At 45.5% G+C, this 10,975-nt stretch overlaps 1 pseudogene; it reads right to left on the bottom strand.

Moving 5' to 3' along the window:
• Positions 1-10,492: 10,492 nt before the first annotated feature.
• LOC136638328 (5S ribosomal RNA) lies at positions 10,493-10,612 on the bottom strand (annotated as a pseudogene).
• Between the last annotated feature and the right edge of the window lie 363 nt (positions 10,613-10,975).

Below are 10,975 nucleotides of genomic sequence, written 5' to 3'. Positions count from 1 at the left end.
AGTTGCGGTGGGGGTGGGCTGTGGGTGAGGAGAGGGAGTAATGAGGAGCATTGGGAAGAAACTGAAGGGCATGTTGGGGCGGGAGGGGTGAATCTGGGGGCAGCCACTTGCAACACGACCTGGTCCCTGAAACCTCTCTCAGGAATGCCCGGAACCAGTGGCGTCGCTAGGGTGGTGCGACTGGTGCGGGCCGCACCAGGTGATGCGCTGGAAGGGGATGTCGCGCCCCTAACCCGCCCTCCCACCCATTGCGCACTTTGGAACCACACAAGTCCACAGGAGCCTCCAGCGAGTTCGGAGACTCCTGCCCTTCTGAATGAAGGGCTGGAGAGAAGTCTAGGCGCTGCACAAGCCTCGCGCACCCAGGCAACATCACTGGCACCTCTGGCCCTTCACAAGGAAGGGCAGGAGTCTCTGAACTTGGCCAGAGGTTCCTGTCGCGTTGCACACTTTCTAAGCAAGCAGGAGGCCGGCGGGCGGTGCATCCCCCCCACACACAGGGAGGGGTGACACAGCACCCATGTGCACTCCGGAGTTGCCTTCTCCCAGGGCGCTGCTCCTTCAAGTGGTTTCCTCTCAGTGCGCTCTTTCCCATCCCCGCAGTTCTCCCCTCCCCTGACTTGGCCAGAAAGAGGGGCGATTGTTCTTTCTGGAGGGAGGGAAAGACCAGCATGGCGGCGAGGCAGGAGCCCACACCCCCCACCTTCAGCCTTTGGAGGCTTGGGACACTCCACTCTGCTGGAACCAGGCGCTCTCCCACCACATTCCCCAGCGGGAGCATGCATGCCCATGGATCTCTGGCCAGGCCACCCTGGACCAGCCGCGCACCCATCCCCACCAGCGCAGCAGGAAGGCAGATATCAGCAGCCGCTCTCCCTGGTGGCAACTGTAGCTCCCAACAGGCTCGGGGTTGGGAGCTGGAGGAGAAGGAAGGATGTAAGGCAGCCTGCCTGCATGGCTCTGGGTGACACACAGCCTAATCCTAGGCATGTCTACTCTGAAGTAAGTCCCATTATAGATAATGGGTCTTTCTCCCAGGTAAGTGTGAACAGGAGTGCAGCCAAAGGAATGCTGCTAGCCCTGCTCGCACTGCATCGCACAGGTACAGGTTTGTGTGTCTCCCCCCCAAGCCGTCCAGTGGGAGCCTCTCCCTCCAGACACTGGAGGTCACTTGGGTAGGAGCTTGAAGGCTCAGGAACACAGCCATGCAGTGTCCTCAGAAGTCAGCCCCATTCTGTAGAATGACTCCAAGCAGCTGAGTGTGTACCATAGGGTCGCAGCCTTTATATCTGAGGCTGCCATCCTAGATACCCTTACTTACCTGGGAGTAAGGCTCAGTGAATTCTGTGGGGCTTACTTCTGAGTAGATGTGCTCAGGATGCTGCTGCCCTCTCCCTTGCTAGGAACAAGCACTATCACTGAACAGACTGGGAATAATACCATCATGTTATATATCATTCAATGCATAATTTCATGCAGAATGCAATAAAACCAACCACATCAAAATATCTCTATTCCATCAAAATTATAGCCAAAAAAACCAGCAGAGGTGGGGTGATAGTGCATTAGCGCACTCACTGCCCAGGGTGTTGCCCCGCCCACTGCAAGGGAGGAAGTCCATCATGGGGGTGACGCGCTGGCCTCCTACATCAGGTGACGCAAGCCCTAGTGATGCCACTACCCGGAACACCCCTGACTCTCCTTGGAATTATGCAAGGAAATGGCTGGCATACATCTAAGAAATCTCACAGGCCATCAGGCAGCCTCCCAATCAGGGGGGTAACTAAAAATATTTTTTCTTACCTCCTGGAGGCTGCTGGGGGGTAGGATTGGGCTGTTACTTTGTTGCAGGGCCCTCTTGCAGCCTTCCTAATGTACATCAGTCCATTCTCTGAAATGGTTCAGGGCCAGATTTATGTAGCTCTCCATGGCAGAATGAATGCTTTTTGGGTCAGGGGGAGAGCAGGTAGCAGGTGGGCCGGTGGGTGAACTGACCCAGGGAAGGGAGTGGGACTGGACTCTGGCACTTGGGCTGGATTCCAACCCCTGTCCCTGGTTGGGTTGGCCTAACCCGGACTGCTCAGATTTGCATCAGCGATTTCGCTGGTGCAAATCCAAGTAGCCCCATAGGGCTGGCTGTGGTGCGACATGGTGTAAATGGAGTTCATTCCCTATACTCCAACTTGCACCGCAGCCAGCCCCAGCCCCACGCTGGATACGGGGCAGGCCAGCTAGCTTGCCTGTTCCAAGCGCGGGTTCCAGGATTGGGCTGTAAATAAAATAAGGGCTCATTAAAATGCTTTAGGAGGGATTACCAGATCTGTGAACAAATAGAACAGTGAGTGTGGGGACACATTGGCTGAGCTGTTGAAAATGCTATCAAAATGTAGCTCAGACCCCTGCAGAAAGAAGAGGGGGAGAAAAGCCAGTGTTGATTAGCACCGTAAACGCAAGAAAAACTCCAGCAGACAAGAAAGCCCCTCGACACATGGGTAATTGTGGTGTTAGCAAGTTGCCACACATGGTTAGTACTTAGCAAATAATAATAATTTGCAATAATAACAAACATAAATAGGAAGAAATAAGTGAAAGCAGAAGGAGATGCAGAGTACGCTCGGCAGGTATAGTGCACACTCCATGTTCCTGATTCCCTGTACGGCTGCTTCCGGGATATGAAACTGCGCTTGAACAGCTGAAGCACTCAGACACCACCATCTGTGGCTGGTAACCAGCACCCTGAAAAGGCAGTATAGGTGAGCTGAAGGATTAAAGTTTCATTCAGCAAAAAGCTGCTAACAAGCCACCGTGAGTGGGCAGGAGCACAGCTACCCACATCGTTCCTGAAATCAGGACACAACAGGACACAACTGCAATTGTATTCCGAAACAGTTGCCTGGCTACTCGCCATAGAATATAGGCAACGGTGGTTAGTTATGTGCAAAAGCAGATGAGAATGCGTAGCATGAAGCTAGTTCTTGTTATCTTGGGAGCGACTTTGGTGAGAAGGGGAAGGGTCTGCAGTGAAAGAAATAATGGAATAAGGAGGAAAAGGCAGTGCCATCATGTATTGGAATTGCTGAAGATATTACCAAGGAGATAGGGTGTGGTGTCCACAGTGCCCCTTGCTCTGAGTAAATGCAGGATTAAAGCCCAGGTAGTAGCTGGAGGTATGCTGCACAGCTGCAGCCACTAGAGCATAAGGAGATCCCTCAGGTATATAGGGAGCACCTGAGGCAGAAAGGGTTTGGTGGGTGATAGAAGGAGTGCAGGTTGGAGAGGGGGACTAACTTGGCTTATTGAATTGGGAATCAGACTGTGAATTGTGACTGGACTTTGGCTTTGGACTTTGATTTGGATAGCCTGAAGGATTGGACTGACCTACCTGGAACCTGACTTTGGACTATAACTTGGCTTATTGGCAACTCTGATTGATTGGACTGGTTTACAAGGCCCAGTGATTTGGCAAGACACATCACCACCTCCATGTGCCAATAACTCTCAAGCTGCCGACTGCCTTGTAAGGAGAAGGAAGAGAAGGAGAAGAAGCAAGTGAGACATAAACACACACTCTCCCAACTCCTTTTCTATTGTAATTAGTTTCCCATTGATTGCTTTTCCCTAAGCTCTTACAAGAGCCTTGTCAGCTGAAGAGAGGGGAATAAATGCATTCGATAAATACACAGAAATCATCTCATGCCTAGTTCTTTGCTCCTTGTACCGTAGCTACACTAGAACTGCACAAAACTACTCTGTTTATTGGGGTTTAATTTTCCCTTGAGTCATAAAACTTGCAATCCCACTTGGCTACATCGAAGGAAGAGATGACACCAACTGCCATTTGCCTGGTTCCATTTCCAGAATGGCATCCCTCAGTGGGCATTCCACTTGGTCATTAAAACAATGATGCAACATTGCAATAACTTCTACCTGCATCTGGAATTTTCCTTTCCCCTCCCTGCCCCCTGTTCCTGTTATATTGTGTCTGTTAGGGCAAAACCAGATATACAGGGCAACTGCAAGCAGTAGTGGTCCTGGCCACTCTGCCGCCCCAAGGCAAGCCTGGAAGTGCCATCCCCTGGCCTTCTAAGGCCTCCAGAAGAGAAAAACTGGAAGTGGCATTTTAAGGCCCTCTGGGCGCCTTAGAATGCCTTAGAACAGTGTTTCCCAAACTGTGGGTCGGGACCCACTAGGTGGGTCATGAGCCAATTTCAGGTGGGTCCCCATTCATTTCAATATTTTATTTTTAATCTATTAGGCTGCAATCCTAACCACACTTTCCTGTGAGTAAGCCCCACTGAACAAAATGGGACTTACTTCAGAGTAGACCTGGTTAGGCTTGTACCCTTAGACTTGCTACCATGGGAAGTGACTGCATTTGGGGAAATGTTACAAACCTGTACTTTTAACAAGCTACTATGTATATTCTTTGAACAATGATAGTAACCGGGACTTTCTCCTGGGTAGGTGTGGGTAGGATTGCAGCAATTTTTAGATTGCTAAAAATTTTCCTGCTTTATGATGTCACTTCTGGTCATGACATCATTTTGGGTGGGTCTTCCTTCCTAACAGAGATGGGGGAAAAGAGCTCACTCCCGCCTTCCCCCACCTGTTTCATTAACCCTTTCCTGCCTCCCGGTTAGAACCTCCCTGCTGGTCGTCATCAGAATGCTGGACCCACAACATTTTTCATGTGGCAAAAACATGTAGCAAAATGTTTTCCATGTGGCAAAAACAAGCAAGCACCCTCAGACACAGGGAGACTCAAGTCAGCATGTGTGGGGACAAGTGCCAGGGGGGCCCTTACTCCAGTCTTTTTCAGAGTATTCCACATGTGTGACTCATGAGTCACAGAAAAAAAACATATTTTCATGTCTTGAGTCCAAGTCACCTGGCTCGAGTTCCCAACACTGGTATTTATTTATTTAAAAGATTTTTATCCCACTTTTCCACAGCTCAAAGCAGAATACCCTTACTTGATATGTGAATGGTGCAAAGATGTGCTGTCCCGCATACTTAGTTTGGCTCTTAGCTTGTATGCCATTAATTTAAATTGCTCCTTATAGTGCAAGGTTGCATATAAATGAAGTAAGCAGATAAGTAAGTAAATAAATAAAACCTACCCCTCAAGTTTTACACCTCGTGTGCCTTTTAAAAGTTCTGTCTCATCAAAGGTGCACATGAAAATTTAGCAGTTATGATTAAAACATTTAAACATCACAGCCACAGCTTTGCTAGATCCTTGCAACACAAGCATCCTGATGAAATGGAAGGGGACTTGTTCTAGAATTCTTCCCAAGGCACTCTGGGCTTGCGAGGCCTAAGAAAGGCATTGAGTCATGCCACAATTATGAAGCTACTACAATGCTTGCTGATCCCTAAACTCAGCCCTAGGTTGTAATTACAAATTCTTGGTAAGAAAACATGGCATTTGCATTGTACAGAAACCTATAGATGTTTCCCAGCTAATGCCCTTGTCTGCATTTGTTTTGATTTCTTTGACAACTTGATGAGAGAATCATATGTACCTCATACATAGGGCAGCTTGCTTTGTGCAAACCTTTACCATGCATTTGATTGGAGAGTGCTAAATTTACATACTTTCCTGCTGCTGTATACCATCCTGTAGACAGGATAATCAGGCCCCTAAGGCTAAATTGTCAATCCAAGAACATCATGTTTTCTTACACTGTCTTGAAATTTCCTTGTTACCCATAGGGGGGGAAAAAACAGATGCCTTTACCAATCAACATAAACAGACTTGATTTGAAATTCTGATGAATGCTTCATCTTTTATTGGATTCTTCTGGCTGAGGTCAGGGAAGCAAAAAAGTACACTTCTGTGCTTCCAAATGGATTCAGGTGGTGAGGGGTAAGAAAGTACTTGAACTACTATTCGGTTAATCAGTTTTGGAAGTGGATCGGTTCCATTGGCAAGTGCATGTAAGTGCAAAAAAAAAAAAATGTGGTTTTTAAATCTGGAATCTTGGAGAAAAAAGTGCAACACCATTAATGGTAGACCAAACTTTGTGCCTAAATAGGTTTGCACTGAAGACAACAAGCAAGAAGAATGGAAACACTACATGACCACCACTTGTCTGCCCTCAGTGTATATTCAAAGTATATTCCCTTACATATTTTGCTAAATAGCCTTGAGTAGGTCTATCCTCCATGAAGTGGTGGGCAGCCCAATCCTATCCCCAGCAGCACCACCAGATGCAGCACCAAAATGGCTGCCGCTGCATCGAGCAACACCACCAAGGCTGTAGAAGATCTCCTCTGGGAAAGGGACTTTTGTCCCCTTCCCCCCCCCCCGAGGAAAGCCCCAAGCCCCGCAATGGCACTTTTCAAGTTTGCACTGGCTATTTTGCCAGCACAGACATGAGAAGCTCCATCTCGAGCTTTGCAGCCCAACACGGAGGATAAGATATGATAAAGCAGGGCTCTGCCGGTCTCACCCCCTCCTGCCCTGGTTCCTCCCCCACCCACCCTTCCCCCAGCCTGGATCATTTCCTTCCCCGCCCTAAAGACCTTACCACTGTGCAGAGCTCTTCCCTTGCTCCGGACAGCATCCATCTCTCACCAGGCTCAGCGCCAACTGGCACTGGGCCTTCGCTCCTTACTCTCCAGGTGCCATAAACATGCTTTAAGGCATGTTTACCACACCTGGCGCCAGTGCTGGAGCTCAGCACTGGCTCTCAGGGCCAATAGGATTGGGTTCCTAGTCCCCTTTTAAAGTCATCTAAGCCAGTTGCTATCACTACATCATGTTTTGTAGGAAGCATTCTTTGTCCATGTGGTATTAAGTTATTCTAAAGTAACTGGCCTGCAAGACCTAGTTTTGCAGTTTTTGCTTTTTGATAACTCAGTGCAACTTGGGCAGTATTTACAACTTTCAGTGATGGCAATACTTCCCACATTTACAGTGCAGCCCCTGCAGATCATGTCATGGCTAAATGAATTTCAATTCAGCATTGATCAGCAGAAACCCTGTGGAATCTGTTTAGCCCTTAGAAGCCAGCTCAGATAAGTCCAATTGGATGAACAAAGTAATAACCTAACACAAAAATATCTTTAGAAAGAGTTTCAGAAATAAAACTGCAGAAGTGAGAAAACACATTTCCAGGAATGTTTTCACAGCAGAGCTGTGCGATCAGACATAGTCAACCGCTCAAAGGTGCATGGAAAATCTTCTCTATGGTGACATCCACAGATGTCCACAGATGCACCCTGGCATATCACCCCTTCCAAAATAACCCATGCAGATATTCCTGAACATTTGTCCAGACAGCAGTACCTTCTCATTTTCTCGGTAACGTCTATTCAGAAGTGTAGGAAGTCATCCAGAAAAAGGTAGGTAAATGTCTCCTCAAAAATAGGTGCTGCAGTGTGTAGAGAACATGATGGTCTTTCTTGATTGGATATGGACTAGTACAGGCTGAAGCACTCTGTTTTTACAGTAGGTACTGCGTGCACTAAAACAGTATATCGTAAGATCCCAAATCCACGCAGTGGCAGCATAACTTAGAAATAAGAGAAGTACGTGAAAGAAAGAAAGAAAGAAAGAAAGAAAGAAAGAAAGAAAGAAAGAAAGAAAGAAAGAAAGAAAGAAAGAAAGAAAGAAAGAAAGAACTCCTCATTCCCATGTACTCTCCTGTTTTCTACTCAGTCCATTTAAAAAGGGATCAAATGGGCTTTTTCAAATGGGGTGAGTAGGCCATGCCCCCCTAATTTTATAGGCCATGCCCCCAATACTACATTTCACACCCTTTATACAGACTCTTTTATCTGTCTTAGCTGTAGAATGCCAGGTATCAGGTCCAACTTCTTGTGGTCCCACTTCTTTAGTGAAGTATGTATGTCAAAAACGGTTCAGTACATTTAGAATTTACCTATAGACTTTCCAGTCAATTTCGCATTCATGGGGTGGTAAGTGTTCCTCCTGTGGACAGCCATGAGTCAGAGTACCTGCAGCGTAAAGAACTCAAGATCCTAATAGAATCATGGAAGGAAGCAAAACAACTCATGTTATATAATGTGAGGCATGTAGTTCACTGGTAATTTTTCCAAACAAGCAAACACCCAAGAGAAAATCTATGACAGTGGTAAAGGATGCATACCAAAATACCATACCAAAAGGAAATCAGCAATCTCATTTTTCCAAACATGCTGTATTAAACATCACTCCTCACAATCAACCTGGATCTTGTTTGTATGCACAATTGTACATGTACTTCCTATGAATCAGAGAAAAAGGGATTCATCTCAATCCCAGAGCAAGCTGTGTGATATAAAATATTTCTCACTCTAAGGATCCCACAATTCAAATGAAATACTACTACTACTGGCTGGAAATGACATCAGGATTAAAAAGGAAGGAAGGCAACAAATCTATATTACGAAGTCGGGTAAGGCTGCCAAGGATTTTGGTATTTGGTTGCAAAGATGGTAATTTTGCAAATCTGGCAATGCAAAATTCAGTCTTCAGAAACTATAAAGAAAGAAAAGTAGCCTTTTTCAGTGTGCCTAAAATTCTTCAGAGTATATCAAGATATGTGTGGTGATAAACTATGTAGGGAGGTATATAACTAAAAAAGCACTTTTGGTTAATTAATGTTTAAAGAGAATGTATTATCTCTGGTTGTAATGAACGTTAAATAAATGTCTCCCGCAAACACACTTATGCACTGGATGAAATAATCTGGTTATATTGACAACTAGCAAGTATAAAAATGGAAAGTCCACACTCCTGTACTTCAGGTTGAACAAGTTGTTCCACATTAGGTTGTTCCACATTAGGAAGAATGCTAAGCATTCTTTAGGGTGGAAAATACTTTAAAACGAGTTAGAGAAAGGAGGTCATGCTGACATTACTGCATAATAGAAACTTACTTCAATAGGGCCCAAGCTTAGTATCTTCCTTAGATCACTGTGAAGGCCTGCATCAGCTTTGCATCTGCCACTGCTTTTACCCTGGTCTCTTGCTCCAGCATAAGGTTCTCACATAAGGATCTCACATGGGCCAAAAGGCATCTCAGAGCTAGGTGAGGGAGAGGAGTGGACAGCATCCCCTTCCTCCCCTCCACCTGGCTGACAAAAGCCTCATCGGGGGTTCTGGTTTCCATGGAGGGTCCTTGGAATAACCTGGGCCCTCAGCATCACAACAACTCCCACAGTTGTCAGTCATCCTCTCTTCATGAAGTTTCCTCCCCGTTCCCGCCCTCTGCTGAAAGCAGAAAGTTCTTGTAAGCAGTGACCATACCTGGTCAACCATGGGGATTCCCTGGATTCCCTGGTGACAGGTTTGCATGCAATGTGACATAGCTACAAGGCAAGCAGCACTGCACCCTACAAGGTTGGTAGAAAAAACACTGCATGGAGGACTTCGAAGTGTTGGCATTATAAACGTGCAGTGCCCCCAGCAGGCAGCATTTTCAAAAAATGCTCCCCACTATAACACAATCTAAAAACTTGTTCTTTTGTTAACAAAAGAAAGCTAAAGTCTTCTGGCATTTAATGAATGAATAGCATTCCATAGTGGATACCACTTATCACACTTCACAGCACAATCAAGGACACCCACAAAAACTGTATGTCACTGCATGTCTGTAAATATGATGGTCTTAGGCTGTGATTAACATTCAGATGCTAATGTTCTGTCACCAAGATGGAATTCGTCTAAAATCTGAACTTTTCCTCTGCTGATTCTTTCAGTTAATGTATATGCTGTAATCTGTACACATAAATGAAAATCAATAAGGAGTTAATGGAAAGAAAATGCCTTGGGGAGTTTCAGGTACCACATAGCGGATTCTTACAGGGAAGCAAAACAAACAATTGAAGCAAATGGATAAAAGTAGTGGATTGTTTTGCAGAAGGAGCAGATCAAGAACTGGCAAACTCCTTTATATGATGCTTATCTCAGACACGCTGCAGACAAGCTTCTGATGGGTTTAATGCGTTTTCACTCTATCAGAGTTATAAGAAAGCCCCTATCCAGAGAAAATGTGTGAGAAATGTCCTAGCTGAAATGACTCACCTCGTTACAACAAAAGGCCTATAGATCTTACCTTTATCAGAGTTACAGAAAACAAATTTTCAAGGAACTGGGCATCGCACATGATGGATGTAATGAACTCTAGACAATATATTTTCGGCAAAAGGACATAGCAATTTCCTGTCTCGGCTCCATATTGTAAAAGCACTTGATACTAATTTCCACAAAACAGAAAAATAATGTTTGTCTCCCACCATTCCATATAAAACTCTCAGGCTAATAGTTTTTGCAAGTGCTGGTACATTGTACAGAAACTAATATGACACAACAAAGTTACTCAGCTACTTTCCTCACATCCAGTAATTGACTAAAGTGTTTCCTTCTGGCTTTTGTGAATACATGTAGGACAGCAGATCTAATTCAGTTGATGATGATGCTTTCCAATTACTCTTCTACACTGATGGTTGGCAACCTTCAGTCTCGAAAGACTATGGTATAAGCCTACAGCACCTGGTACTCCCAGGCAGTCTCCCATCCAAGTACTAACCAGGCCTGACCCTGCTTAGCTTCCGAGATCAGACGAGATCGGGCATGTGCAGGGTAACAGTTGCTGAAGGAACCCAGAAAACACACACTTGATTTTCCTTTTTACAGTAAAATTTTCCATGCTATTTGCTGTGCTGCCTGCAGGCCTAACTATGTGCTATACTCATATTAAAAAAACCTAGGAGGCTGATTTTCCTGAGAAAAACAGCTTTGAGAGGAGGCAATTTGGAATGGGATGAAAGGTGTGCTCTGGGGTGAGAGACGTACTTACCCTTTTGCATTCCTCAATTCAGATCCCCTCCAATGGCATTGTTTTCCTCACAGGCTTCAAAAATACATTTATGCATTACATAAATATACACACATACTGTACATTTGTCTCTGCATGTATGCGTGTTTAATAATAATCAGTACCAAAAACATGTATGAATGCAT

Source organism: Tiliqua scincoides, chromosome 1, assembly GCF_035046505.1.
Source record: "Tiliqua scincoides isolate rTilSci1 chromosome 1, rTilSci1.hap2, whole genome shotgun sequence".
Classification (NCBI taxonomy): domain Eukaryota; kingdom Metazoa; phylum Chordata; class Lepidosauria; order Squamata; family Scincidae; genus Tiliqua; species Tiliqua scincoides.
This window is presented reverse-complemented; position numbering and strand designations above follow the sequence as displayed.